The sequence below is a fragment of the Macrotis lagotis genome, chromosome 5 (assembly GCF_037893015.1).
Source record: "Macrotis lagotis isolate mMagLag1 chromosome 5, bilby.v1.9.chrom.fasta, whole genome shotgun sequence".
Lineage (NCBI taxonomy): Eukaryota > Metazoa > Chordata > Mammalia > Peramelemorphia > Peramelidae > Macrotis > Macrotis lagotis.
The window spans coordinates 42,634,316-42,649,912 of NC_133662.1; the positions used below are offsets into that span (position 1 = coordinate 42,634,316).

At 36.6% G+C, this 15,597-nt stretch overlaps 1 protein-coding gene and 1 pseudogene across 2 annotated transcripts in view; both read left to right on the forward strand.

Annotated features, from left to right (window-relative positions):
• Window positions 1-15,597, forward strand: part of PRIM2 (DNA primase subunit 2) — a 379,634-nt gene that overhangs the window by 127,491 nt on the left and 236,546 nt on the right. The gene's annotated exons all lie outside the window — the stretch shown is intronic.
• LOC141487744 (large ribosomal subunit protein bL35m pseudogene) lies at window positions 9,621-15,589 on the forward strand (annotated as a pseudogene).

Sequence of the window (15,597 nt, forward strand, 5' to 3'; positions counted from 1 at the left end):
AAATACCTATTTATGCATAGTTCTAGAATACAATCAATATAACATAATTTAATTTTTTTTTTTGGCAAGGCTGTGAGGTTGAGTGGCTTGTCCAAGATCACACAGCTAGGCAATTAAGTGTCTGAGGCCGGATTTGAATTCATGTACTCCTGACTCCAGGGCCAGTGCTCTATCCACTGCATCACCTAGCCATCCCAATCTAATATATCTTAATATATTTATTTTGTAATATGTAAATCATGTTCTATTATATGTCAAATTGTATTATATTTGCATTACATTATTGCATATATTTCATTATGTTATTGTCTTTTGTTGTAGACATAATATATAAAATACATTAGCTAGAAAATGCTTGAAATTTCACATAAAAAAGCATATTAGGTTGATCCCAGCATGAATCGTGTGTGTGTGTGTGTGTGTGTGTGTGTGTGTGTGTGTATATATATATATATATATATATATATATATATATATCTAATTGGATTAATCTAGTTGGTTTGCTGTTTTTATTTTCTTTAGTACCTTTTCTATTCTTTTATAAACACATTTGGGATTGGTAGGAATTCAAATAGCATGTCCATTGCTATTTTTGATGATGAAAAAAATTTATTATAAGAATCTTTGCAGATACTTTCCATTTTATTTTGTTTCTTTTTCTGATAATTTCAATCTTATAATTTCATAATCTATCTCCTTTGTAAAAACTCATAAATGATTTTACATTCCAGATGATTGCTACCTTTAGCTCCTATATTTTTCTGTTTGGCAGAGAGATTAAACATTTTCTGACTGATGTAGTTTCTTGGCTCTTTTTTGATTTTCTCCTTAGGGAAATTGATTTATGTTTTAGGAAATTTAAAAAAAATATGTCTTGATTTCTGTTCATCCATTCCATTTTTTTCATGAACTGTTTAAATATGTAAGATTGGAATTTAAAAAATTGCATACCATTTTATAAGGGGCAAATGATACAAATTAATATCCAGTCCCCATTAGGGACTGGATGACAAGTATATGAGGTGCCACATGTGGTCATATGTGTGAGAAACTTCCTTTATCCAGACTCTTGGGGCCTTATTTATTGATTGATTGATTGATTGATTGCACCACCTAGCTGTCCCCATCTTGGGACTTTAAAATGACATAAGGATTCACCTTAAAGGTAGATGCATAGGCAAAAAGGGAAAATTTATCTTTTCATTATGGCTTTTGAACCAAATTAGTTAATTAGATGGTGAAGTCAATTCTACAAGGGGATGGAGTAGGGTAGCATGAGGTGGGTTGGATTGGAGAGATATTCAATCTAAAGACACAGAAACAATTAAAAAAACAAATAGGGGCAAATCTCTGAGTTCTGAGAGCTTTAAGATCATCTCACATCCTGGTTCAGCATCTTCACCCTCTTGTCCTTTTGCCTTTTGACCTTAGCAAGTACACACGGAACATCTGAAAAAAGAATGGAATTTGAAGTCAGATGGATTCTTAATCACAAATCTCTTATATACCTCCTGTGTCACCTTGTACAACTAAGTTTTCTTGTTTGTAAAATGAGAAGGTTAGACTGGATGGTCTCTAATTTCCCTTTTAACTCTAAACCCTCTGATCCCATGAGCCTTAAGTTTCCTTAGTAGTTGGTTATGGATTCTTCAATATTTGTGTTGCTGTACATTTAATGTATTTGACTCTATCCTTCTCCCCGTCTTAACTTGCGGCTCAGTGTTGAACAGTCAAAAAGAGATGGATTAGGGAAGATATTAGGTCACCTTCTAAGGCATTTTTGGTGGGGAGAGAAATATACCTGGAGATGTTCAGTTATGGAATTTTAGAACTTGTCCCTTGCAAACAGGGAGAATCCAGTATAGGAAAATGGAAGGCAGTAAGTATTTTTAAAACACCTTCTATGTTTCAAGTTCTGGGCTAAGCACTTTACAAGTATTATCTTATTTGTGCTTCACGACCTTGAGGGTTTGAATCCAGGTTCTGATGACTACAGTTCTTGTAATCATCAAACATTATCATAAAAGAAGTATTGAATTATATTCAATTTAGTTTTAATATTAATTGCATCCTCTTACTTTTAACTATTTTACCCCCATTCACATTAGATAATGGTGAATTTGTATATGTGCTGTCTATGCTGTGACTGTTATATTTTCCTTCATGCTGTATGGTATCTGTGAATTAAAAGGGTGATACCCTTGGGGGCTTAACCAAGATCACATACTGAGTTAATGGAATAATGAGGATTAGGAGGTAAAATTCCCAATTTCTTGGCAATTTGTATACAAAAACATGCTGCTTTTCTTGAACCAAATACAATTTAAGTTTGAAACTTATTCTTAGGAATGGAACTTCTAAGATTAACTTTAAGATTCAAGCTGTTTCAAATTAATTTAAATTTGTTTGGGAAAACTCCGATAGTTATTTCTTCCTAAGGAATCTTTAGAAATCCTGTGGCTATATCTAGACAAGAGAGAAAATAGATTAAAGTCCAATTAAAATAAGTATTTGAGGATATGGCTTAATTTAAGACTTTAACAACTAAAATATATTTTAATCCCTAGGGAAATCATTTATGTGCCTATTTTTTTTTTAAATGAGTTTTTCATATCCTCTTAAGAGAGTTGATCATTGGGGCAGCTAGGTGGTGTAGTGGATAAAGCACCGGCCCTGGAGTCAGGAGCACCTGGGTTCAAATCTGTTCTCAGACACTTAATAATTACCTGTGTGGCCTTGGGCAAGCCACTTCACCTCATTTGCCTTGCAAAAAAACCTAAAAAAAAAAGAGAGAGTCAATCATCATTATTATATATTTAATTCAGTTCAACAGATTTTCTTAAGGTTGTCTATACAGTGCTAGAACTTAAATAGTTGCTGCCCTTAAGGATCATATATTTTTGTGGTATGGGATGGAGGGGAAGATACAACATGTACCTAGATTATTAAGTACAAAATGAAAATAAAATAATTTCACAAATGAAGGAATTGCCAGATCAGGAGATTGCCAGATCAGGAGAGCCTCTTATAGAAGCTGGCATGTAAGCAGTGCTTTGAAGGAAGTTAGTAATTTCTAAGAGATAGAAGAGAGAGGACATTTTAGAGATTGGGAAGCCATTGGTGTAAAGCCCTGGTGACTAAAGATAGAATGTTGCCAATTTAGCTGGAATGTGGTGTGTGTGTGTGAGAAAAGGGAGCAATATAAAATAAGATTGAAAATATAGTTGTATTCCAGATTGTGCAGAAGCTTAAATGATAGGCTGAGAGTTTTGTATTTGTTTTAACACATAGGTAACCTTTGAAAATATGGGGGCAGGTGAGGAATGTATCTGATTTGGCCAGATCTGTGTTTTAGAAACTTCAATTTAGCTGTTGTATGGATGATTGGAGAAAAGAGAGTCTTGAACAAGATAGAGAAAACAATTAGGAAGCAATTGAAATTGTCTAGGTCTGATAAGATAAGGGGACATATATGTGCCATTTATCCCTTCATATAGGAAATGAATACCTTATGTATATGCAGTGCTGTAAAGTTGAAAATTACTTTATATACATTATCTCATAAATGAGATATTATGGGGATTGAGTAAGAGAAAGTGACAAGACTTAGATACTGGATATAGAGGTTGTGAACCTAGGTGACCAGGAGGATAATGATACTCTTAAACAGAAAAATGAATAGGCTAGATTTGAGGGAAAGTATAATCATTTCTAATTGGGAGCTGATAACTTTGATGCATGTGGGTCATTCAGGTGGAGGTTGAAGAGAGAGATCAGAACTTTGTTTATGCATAAATGTATAAACACATATTGTTTACATATAGATGGCCATCAAAGTAATGAAAATTGATAAGATAAAGGGAGAAAAGGTCCAGGACAGGTCTTTGGAGAGAATTTTGACATTTGGTGCATTAGAGGAAAATGATAAGCCATAAAAGGGGATTGATGATAATTACTTAGGTAGGAGAACCAAAAGAGAATTTAATAGATGTTGATAAAAGACCATTGAATTTATTAGTTAAAGAGCTGGGAAACAGAGAGAAATTTCAGTCAGGTGGTGGGATCAGAAGTCAGATTGCAAGAGATAGTTAAGTGAAAGGGAAGTAAGGGGATGGAGGCAGTAGTATCCATACCTTTTCAAGGAGCTTGATTATGAAAGGGAGGAGAATGATAGCATGATAATTTGAGAGATGGCAAGTTCAAATGAAATTTTCTTTAGGAAGTATTGAGAGATTGAGCTCCTAGAGTTGGAGGGATATGATTTAGAGCATAGATTTGGGAGAGGGTGCTGTTTGCATTATAAAGGAAATTATTTACTTGTTAAAACCTGAAGTAAAGGAGGGAAAGAAGAGGAAAAGATGAAGAGGGGTTTTGAGATGTGGAGAAAAAAAGGAAAGGCAGCCTTAAGACTGTTGTCCTTTGTTTACTTAGAAAGATAGGAACCTTTTGCAGAGAGATAAGGGAGAGAAGTTGATGTAGATTTGAGAGAGGAGAAGCTTTGGAATTCCTCCTGTGGAGAATGTGATAGAGAGTAATTCAGAGAATAATGAAAAAGGTTATCAATGGTGTGGCTAGGTGGCGCAGTGAATAGAGCATGGGCCTTGGAGTCAGGAGTATCTGGGTTCAAATCCGACCTCAGACACTTACTAATTTACCTACCTTTGTGGCCTTGGGCAAGCCCATTGCCTTGAAAAATCTTAAAAAAAAAGGTTATCATGTAGCATTTAGGACTCATTGAGAGTTGATAGGATAGTTTCGTTAGAGAACATTGGAAGCACCTCTGTGTGACTTTTTTCAGAAGTTCTCAGCAACACGAGTTGGATCAGAGATGTATAAGTTCCTTCTACCAATTTAGGGTTATGGCGAATCATGGCTAGAGTTGCAACAGGGGAACAGTAGAGTAGGCAATAGTTTTTTATTGAATTGCTTAACTACAGGACCAAAACTATGAAGAATAAAATGGTAGGATGGATTAATTCTATGGGGGGGGAGGGGAGAGGGAGAGGGAGAGAGAGAGAGAGAGAGAGAGAGAGAGAGAGAGAGAGAGAGAGAGAGATAATGATTGAATAGAGGAATTTAGTCATGAAGATAAACATACACTGGTTCTTGTTGAGAAACAGTGGTACTTACTCTTCTATGTCCATTGCTCTGTTTGACTGTGGACACTTAAAATGTTGATGAACTATAAGTCTGTGTGTGTGTGTGTGTGTGTGTGTGTGTGTGTGTGTGTGTGTGATTTCTTTTCTCCTTTTAACTTATCAATTTTTGTTACTTTGATGGCCATCTCTATGTAAACAATATATGTGTGTACACATTTATGCATAAACAAAGTTCTAATCTCTCTCTTCAACCTCCACCTGAATGACCCACGTGTGAGTCTTATCTATAAATTTTTATACTTATATCTATATGTCCTCAAGTAAAAAGGAGAAATTCAAGTAGAGAAGAATATTATGAGCCAGTTGTGAATTTTTTTGATAAAGAACAGAGGCTAACCTAGAAGCTGATGGATAACTGATAAATTGAAGAAGATAATGGATGGGTGAAGCAAATCTCAGTCATTGTCTTTTAGCTGAATTTTAAAATAGTTATTAAAAAAGTAGATTGAATGTGCATAGATTGAAAAATTTAGGCTTATTTTCTTTTTTTTCCTTTCCTTCTGAATCATTCTTTTGTCATTTCCTCCACTCCCTTAAGTCTTGGCAGCTTGAAAATCAGCACAGAAATTATAGTGAAGTTGATTAAGAAATTTTGTACCAGAGATTAAAAGGTAAATTTAAAAAAAAATCCTAAAAAACAATACTTTGAAGAAAGGAACAGTGAAATAAATGGTGATCTGGGTGTGAAGTATGAATTTTCAAATGTTTTCATTTGGATGATATCCTCTGACTTTTCTTGCAACTGTTCTATTCCCAGAGCCCATGGGAAATACATCTATATACAAACTTGATGCTTTTTGGGGAGGGCGGGGAAATACTGATTAACACCTTTTCAAATCATAATTCATGAAGATAGTTGTTTCCAGAGAGGGCAAGGTCGAGAAGGGGATAATAAGGAAGTAGAGACAATTAGGAAAGAGAGTTGTTGGAATAGTTATAAATGGTGTGTGTGTGTGTGTGTGTGTGTGTGTGTGTGTGTGTGTATACACATATGCACAATAAGTAGAAATATAAGTAGAAAATAAATTCAAAGTACTTAATAATAATAATAATAACTAATATTTATATAATACTTTGTTTGCAAAGTTCTTTATGCATATCCTAATTTTTTCTTCTGCAAACAATCTTGGGAGGTAGGTGTTATTATTTTCTTCATTTTACAGCTAGGGCCACCTAACTGCCCAATGCAAAATACTTCTTGAGGGATGATCCTAGTAGTTTGTGTAGAGGATATCACCTAAGTTGAATCTTGAAGAGAGTCAGAGGTTTAGTGAGATAGAAGTGAGAAGCGTTTGGCTTCCAGGCATGGAGAAGATCCAGTGCAAAGACTTAAGAAAGATAGCTCAAGTGTGAGGTTCAGCAGAGAGGCCAGTATGACTATATTGCAGAATGTGGGAAGGAGAGTAACAATAGATAATAATGATAATAAGTAATAATAAGATGGGAAAGAAAGTTAAGGGCTCTTTTGTGAAGAGTTTTAAAAGCCAACTAAGAATTTTTGCTTTATTCTAGTAGCTATAGAGAGCCATTGAATTTTGAGTAGGTGGATAATGTGATCAAATATGTGCTTAAAGAAGATCACTTTGAATGAAGGAAGAACTAGAGTGGGGAGAGACTTAGAGCTTAGGTGGCTATTCTAATAGTCGAGGCATGAGGTAATAAAAGACCTGAACTAGGGGCTAACTATAATAGATTGATTAGAAGTTTATAACTGTATCCCAGTATAATTGGTTTCCTTTGTAATCCTCTGCATTTTATTTTATGCATTTAATAAACATTATTCTGAGAAGAAGTCCATTGTCTTCATTAGACTGCCAAAGAAAACACAAAAAGTCAAGTAGAGAATGGGGGTCAGTACGAAAAAGTAGAGGTAGAAAAGAATGATTTGGTAACTGATTGACTGTATGGAGTGAGGTAGAGTGAAGTGTCAAGGAACTGATGTATACTCCCTTATGGAAGGAATTTTTCATTTTTCATTTCTAGAATCCCTAGCTCCTATCACATTACCTTGCATAATGAGTGAGAAGACATGTAAATTGTTAGGTATATACAAATATAAACAAAGTGACTGCAAGGTAATATCAGAGGGCAAGGCACTGATAGTATGCAGAGAACAAGAACCTAGAAAAGACTTTTTATTGAAAGTGACATTTGTGTTGCACCTTGAAGGAAGCCAAGGAAACTTAGAGGTGGAGTTGAAGCCCAAAGGTCTGAGATGTGGGGAACATCTAGGAGTTGGGACATGCAATAGGAGTGGCAAATAGGCCCTTGTACCTGCATAACAATGTGTGAAGGGGAGCCAAAGTATAAGAGATCTAGGAAGTTCTTTTTAATTGCCAAACAAAAGACTTATATTTGATGATAGAGGTGATGAGGAGTCTTTGGAACTTATTAAACAAGGGATGGGGTGATATGGTTAGACCTATGCTTTAGAAAAGTTACCTTGGCAGCTGAGTGGGGAATGGCAGACACATGATGCAGGGAAATCAGTCAGAAACCTACTGCTATAGTCTAGTCAACAGGTGATAAGGAGAAGGTAGCAGATTCTTTAACTCTTGTCACAAAGGAGATATACAGTAAAGACATGGTGACACTTAAGCTTCACTGGGCCTGGTGACCCCACCTCATCTCCATATGAAAATGGGTCAGGTCAGTGGGGAAGCAGGAGACTCATTTGGTCTTCAGAGATGCACAAAGTGAAAGGACTTTAAGTCTTGTGGGTGGGATTTTTTTAAGTGCATAGATAATCAGGAAACTATTTTATGAGGGAAACTAGAGGGCAGTCAAGTCCCAGGGATAGCTTTTGTTGCCTCAGGGAAAAGTAATGGCCCAGTGGATAGAGTATTGGGTTGGAGTGAGGAGTTCAATTCCCGCCTCAGACACTTACTAGCTGTCCTGGGTGAGTCACTTTAACCTTCTTGTTTGCCTTGTTCTTCATCTGTACAATAAGTTAAAGAAGGAAATGGCAAACCACCCTAGTACCTTTGCAAAGAAAACCCCAAATGGGGTCATGAATTTCTATTGCTAGAAAATGAGAAAGAACCCCTCATCCTATGATATACTTCTTAATTCCATCAGGTATGCCTTCTGAAGAATAAGTGACATTCCTTTGTGTTAGTTACTACTGAATTTTATTATCTATTGAATTGTTGATAATTACTGAACCAAATGCCTTAGGACAGTGATGAAGAAAATGCGAGAAATTGTGTTATACACCTAGCATTATAGTAAATGTCAAAAGGGGCAGCTAGGTGGTATAGAACACTGACCTTGGAGTCAGGAGGATGGAAGTTCAAATCCAGCCTCACACTAGTGGTGTGACCTTGGGCAAGTCACTTAACTCTGACTGTCTTGCATCCAGGGCCATTTCCAGTTATCCTGATTTATATCTGACCACTGGACCCAGATGGCTCTGGAGGAGAAAGGGAGGCTGGTGAGTTAGCGCAGCACTCTCTCACTCAAATCCAATTCATGTGATTGTCATGGCATCACCTCCTGGTGGTGGTCTTTTTCGAGAACAAAAGACAAAAAAAAATCATCAAATGTCTAATATAAATAGCAGAGTCAAGATTTGAACACAAGAATATTTAACTTCAAATCCAATATTTTCCCCTTATACCCATAGTTTGTATTTAGTAAGTTAAACTTACTACAGCCAGATGCACTGATATATTGTTTTTTCTTGATCTTCTGGCTAAGATCAAGAGTTTTTCTATGCTTGGTATACATTTTAAAGTAACATCATTACTTGTGCAGAAAATCAGATTCTACTTAAGAGATGGCTGTATTCTAGTGTAAATGAAATAATTCTTTTAGTTGTCTAGCACTCTGCAGGAATGGCAAGGTTTCAAAATATTTTTTCTTTCTTAACATAGCCTATTCTTCCAGTTTTTTCTACCATCTTAGATTTTGTAAAAGTTAATAAATACGGCCTCAGGTCCTGGGTGGCCGCAGGGCAGTGGGGGCCCGGGGCCCGGGGGGAGCGCTTCCCCGGGGCCCGGGGCTCCGGCCCCGCAGCCCCCGCCCCTGCCCCTCGGATGGCTCGTGTTTACCGACGGGGAAACTGAGGCTGTGGAGGCTGCAGCGGCCTCCCGGGGCGCGGGGCCAGGCGGCCGTGGGGGCGCCCCCAGCCCTTCCCCAGGCCGCGCGGCCCGGCCTTGCCTCGAGCTCCGTGCCCGCAGGGCTCCGAGGCGGCCCCCCTCCCCGGGACTGCCGCCCCGAAGGCGCCCCAGACACGCCGCAGGCCCGGGGGTCCCCGGGCTCCTGCCGGGGCCACGGCCGGTGCCCCCAGACTCGTTGGGGCGCAGCCGCTCCCGCCGTGATCTTCCCTGGGCGGGCACGGGGGCACGGAGGCCCGACCTGGCCTAGGCAAGGCTTCTGTCACGGGATTATCGTCCTCGGGAAGCTGCTAACCAAAACAAGTAAATAAAAAGGAAAACCCACATCCAGGGGCATTGACACTCATTCGACCCCTCGATCCAAAGTTGTTCCAACTCTCTGCGTCTGGTTTCCACGCTATCTGGACGACATTTCAGTCATATTCAAACACCACCGGTTTCTCCTGTTGCCAAGCAAGTCCCACCTGCTAGAAGTCTGACATGTAGGCACCCTCCAGCCATCCTTAGCAGTGTCACCCCTTTGCTTCCATCTATACTCCAGCCACCAGTCAGGACATTAACATACTATAGTTTGAGAAAAGGAAAAAGGAAGTCTGTGAAAGCTGTCCTCTTCAGGTTTCTCCCACTGCACTGTGGTCTTTGGCTGAGGAAAAAGGCTGGTTACAAGAAGAGGTTGTGGAAAAAGAAGCCTGCACGGAAAAGACGCCTCAGGGAACAGGTGTTCAGCAACAAAACTCAAAGCAAACTGCTTGACAAAATGACCACATCTTTCTGGAAGAGGAGGAACTGCTACATCGATGACCCCTTCCAGAAATACCATGATCGTAGCAACCTCAAAGTGTAGGCCTGCGCACCCAGGATGCTTGGGACAGAGCGAGGGGGATCTCCGATTGTCTGTATATCTTTATATTGCCGTACAAAGATGAATAAGGAAGATGGTTTAAATACAGAATTCCAGAATAAATCATACTTGATGACAAAAAAAAGTCAATAAATACTATGATAATGGAGACATTTTGGATTTTCTTTTCTCTCAAAATGTTTCTCCCAAAATAGTTTTTAGAGTTTAGGACAATACAGTAGAAGTAAAGGGGAAAAGCATCTTTTTACATCTTCATAAGTATTTTTTGTTTTGATATTTTTTTCCCCTTTACTCAGAACCTGATAAACATCCTGAGAAAAGTAGGCAAAATTGTCTGTTTTAGGAGTGACCTTTAAAAAAATACAAATTTAACCTTCCTCTCCACCTTCTTCAAATTTTTTTTGTGAAGAGGGAGACTAAAAGGCTACTTGTATGAGTTTAGGAAGTCTGACATCTGTTCCCCTTGTTCTAAACTTGCCTTATAATTAAGGCTAAAAATAATAAGGGGGATCAATAACTACTTATTTAATAAATAGAAAACTTTTGCCTTGATAACATTTATAGAAGTGAAAGTATATTCGTATTTTATAATTGTTTGAATTTAAAAAGTCTAACATTTTATGTCAGATAGCAATGCTTAAGTTAATTCCTTTATTTTTTAAAGAATAAAACTTTTGTTAAATATGTTATTCCCTTTGATAATAGGACTAAACATTGGTTATTTCTTATTAATATGCTTTAGAGTCAAATTCTGGCATTTGCTGTGAAAGTTAGTAATGAAAAACAACATAGAGTGAGGCAAGAAAAGACTGATAATGTTCCAGTATGACAGCTGAAAGATCTGGATGTCAGAATGGACCACAAGCTGAATCAGTCAGTTATAAAAATGCTATTAAAACACCCTTTTATGTGAAGTATGACCTATGTGTGATGCTAGGAGAAGAGTATAAAAGAGCTATTAAAGTTGATTAAATACTAGAACAGATTCCTAAGACAGGTTATAGACTCTCAGTTCCTAAGAACAGAAGAGATAACCATTTGTCTTAAAAGGCTTAGGAAATGACCTGCCAGCAAACTGGTGCCAAGCCATCTTAACATTTCTTTCTTCTATTATGACCTAATAGTTCTTTCCAGCATCTGAAGTTACATTTACCCCACAGTAATTTCTCTTTCCAATTTTTGAAGTTTTGATTTTTAATTTTATGTATATATCACATTTAAAAATAAGTTTATATTTTTATTGTAGTTAATGTACAGAATATTTTTCCTTATAGCAAATAGGGATAGTAAGTAGTATAGATATCATCTGTAATAGAGATCTTCCTAAACCTACATTAGACTGAGATTTTCTTCCCCAGATACTGACAAGTAGCATAATTGACTGGTTTAAGCTTCATCTCATCTTGTGCCCCCTGCCTAATGGAGTTGAACAGTCCAATCCAACAAGTATTTGAAGTACCTGCCAGGAACTGAAGTTACAAAGACACCTCACTCTTCATTCCAAAGACGAAAAACCATAGCCCCTATTTTCAAGGAGCTTACAGTGTACCATAGAACCAGTCGATTATGACACACTGCTCTTCCTAGCCATTAGTCCATTGAGGATTTACCAGCCACAGCCCAAGGGAGTCCTGGACTTCTATCTGTTGGCCTCAATCCAAGGGCCCTAGTCAGTCTTTTTAGGTTTCCCTGGGGGCATCTCCTGCAGATTTTATAGCTTGTTACCAAAGGTCTCTCTGAGAAATCCAATCCAGGCCTCATTGGTTATAACTCAGTCCTTTTTCACAAGGTTGAGGGCCCCATTTCAGGAGGGTCTACAACAGGGAAAGACAGAGAGATACTAGACAGAGAGGATCATAGATTTTAGTGGATCAGTAGCTTGAGACAAATTTTGGGTTAATTAGTGTGAGGAAGAACCTCAAAAATGCAATGTCCAACCTTTTACATAGGTGCTTGATTTCTCATCACTAGAAAGTTTCAAGCATAAGTGGTACATGTAGAGAGAATTTATTCTTTACTTGGCAATCATATAACATGATGATAATATGGTCTGTTTTTCTTTCTTTCTCTCTTCTCTTCTCTTCTCTTCTCTTCTCTTCTCTTCTCTTCTCTTCTCTTCTCTTCTCTTCTCTTCTCTTGTGCTTTAGAACAAAACTGCTAATATTCAATGCTTGTAGTTCTGATTTTCCCAAAAAAGGTATGGTCTTGTATCCTATTTCAGAATTTCAGCTTTATTTCAAATGGAAGTAAATCTGAATGAAAAGAATTTACATATATTAGTCTTTATTGTACTACTTCACCCTGGGAACCTGCCTTGGTTGGCAAGTTGCCATTCTTTAATTGATCATTAATCACAGAGGATTCTACTTCATGTTTGTCTTTGACAAACATAAATTTTGTCAGTTTTGGATTCACAAAACTTATAAGCAAGAATGACTTAGGTCCTTATTGACTGTATTAACCACTGGAGAGTGTTCCCGAGTGAAATATAGACTTTCTTGATTTAGAGTAGATGGTGTATACATAGCTCTCAGAGTCTTTGAGTTGTGAGGGGTAAAACTGATTGCATTAGGCTTGAATGTTGATGTGCAAAGACCCAATAATGAAATATGCTTCTGCTTTATGCTTTTAACTTTTAGGTTTAGTGCCTTTTTTTGTTGTTGTTGTTGGGATAAACAGATTAATTTTACCTTTGCCTGCCTGCATCTAAATGATAGCCAGAACAGGAAAATAGATGAGTGTTTCGAAAAATACATTTCACTAGTAGATTGTTTTTATTTTTAATTGCACACAGGTCCTATGTCTTTTGTTGCAGTATATGTGATTTTCAGAATTTGGAAACTCCTTGGACAACCTATTATTAGCATGTGAATGACTTTGGAAGCTGGAGGAAAAGGTTGACTGTTTTAAGATTCTTTGTATCTTTGTTGTTGTTATTAATGGAAAGATATTTTATACTTTTATGAAATCTTTCTTTGTTAAAATTCTGTTTTAGGGTTTGCCAGAGGTTTATTTTCTTTGCTTGTGCTTTCTCTGGTTTTGTTGATTGCTCTTTTCCTGACTGGTTCTAATTTTGAGGTCTCTGCCTCCTCCTCCTCCTTGGAAAAGATATTAAAGTCAGTGGTTACATTTCCTTGGAGATAATTTAGTTATAAGGACCAACAAAACACAATCAGCAAACTCTATAACAATTGTTCAAAGACCAGAATCTGACCAAACTTCATTGATAGGCTAAATATATGACTTTAACTCCTCCTCTCTTCCTTCTCTTCCTGTATGCCAGGGTGGGTTTTTTAAAAAAAATTAATACTGGGCAGATTTTTTAAAATAAAAAGGTTTTTTTTATTTAAAAGAAAATGCTTGAGAAAAAGATTGTGTGAGTATTTTTTAACTTTGACATCCCCAGAAATGATTTGTAATTATCTAGCAATGGACCATATAACAGTTTGCATTGATAGAGTAAGTTTCCACATGAGAAGTTTCCTATACTAATGAAATTAGGGATCTGGGAGGGAAAGTTCAGAAAAAAAGCACCCCACTCTAAAATAACTGTTAATAATATTTTCTTTTGAATGACTAATTTTAGTGATTCTATCATTAACCAGAAGAGGAAGCTTATTTTCATTGTACAGCATTTAAACAAACATCATTCTTCCATCTGTTTGCAACTTTGCAAGATTTTAAATGGTTTATCCACTTAAAGTAATCTATTTAAAATCTATTGCTTTTTTTTAAAAAACAGATGGTATGCTTTTAAAAAATAGAAATGGCAGCAATCTTCTCTTTGGACTGTATAGTGGTTTTATTTTTGTGGCCTAAGTTTTCCCTGTGGAAATGAACAGCTTAGACTGTTTTTCTGCCTTAAAGAGAAAATGCTTCAAATGAGGCTGTTTACTGTGGCCCTGTTCAAATAGCCTTGACTTAAGGAAAGAACAAAGAAAGTAAAGAAAAAAATGCCTTACTAAAAATAACAAGGGAAATGTTCTTCACTGTTGCTTACTCCATTAAAATAGTGAGATTGCTTATCTGGTCAGTGGTTCTCCATTATCTTCCCCTTGTTTAAAGAATAAATAAATAAATAAAGTCTGTGTTTTGCACTGGGTTCATATATTTAGGCTAAAGAACATATCATCCCCTGAACCTCTTTGTTTATCATTTACTATTTCTTTGCATTGGTACCATGTTATTCTTATATAATACTTGGCAACTTCTATCTAGAGGATTCCAGTCAAGTTCAGCAGAATCAATTTCATCCCCCAGTAATCTTTATTGTTCATAGTGTATCTGACACCTTCTCTTATCTAGTTCTGTTGCTTTAGTACTGTCCTATACTCTGAGCCTTTGTCTTTGACTGGCAATGAATCACAGCTCAAAGAAGAAGGATTCTCACCTTTCAGCAATCTCTTCACATTATTTAGTCTATTCTTCCTTCTGAATAGTGTGGCCTTTGGCATAATTCAAAAACAATATCAAGGATAAAGAGTAATGGAATTAAGGAACATATTTAGATAAAGTCATATAAGATATTTAGCCTAATAAGTTTGGTCAGATTCTGGTTTTTGAACAACTTCTATAGAATCTTCTGATTGTATTCTTATGGTCCATATGACTATCTTCAAGGAAATATAGTCACTGACCTTGATATATTTTTTTAAACTCCAGAAAATCATTGTAAATCTCCATGAATTTCTTAAGGAGATATGGCCTCCCTTAATGAAATCATTCTTTGTTTTCTATTGGAATTCGTGGAAGCCCTATTTTATACAGTCATTGGTTTATTTCTATTAAGGAAATTTCTTTCTCTCTGAAACATAGATTCCAAAAAACTGAGTGGAAGAGGGCCAGCAATATATGGTTCTAGATTGAAAGGGAGAATGTAGATGGAAGGGAAAAATAATCTTCATTACTGATTTGAGGGAGGATATGTGGTTCTCTTGGGGGCTGACTAGAGAAACATAGAGAGAAGAGACTTCAGAAGACCTACATGTGGGTCAATATGGTTTCTCAATATATCTGTCTTCCAAAGTCTGTCTTTTTACATGTCTCTAGCATCAGGTCTACCCTTCATGCAGTTAAGCTATATTTTCCTCCATCAATCTGGATGCACTTTAGCCTTCAGTGCTAGGCTGCCCTTCTTTTACCCAGTCTCTCTTTATGGAAAACAATTTCTCTGGTTTTTTGACTTAATCCTTTCTTTATGAGGCTTCCTAATATAACTTGATTTGGTTATTTTATTTGGGTTTTGACCAAATAAGCATTTCATTTTCTTTCCTAGTTTATTGACTTCAGACCAATAGATTATTTTATTCCCTTTGTAATTTTCCAGAAAATGATAATAGAGAATATTTACATAGAGTTTTATGATTTGAACAGTGCTTACATATATTATTTATTTTTATATTAATTGCATATTAATTTTCATATATAGTATGTACAATAATTCTAATGATCTATATTC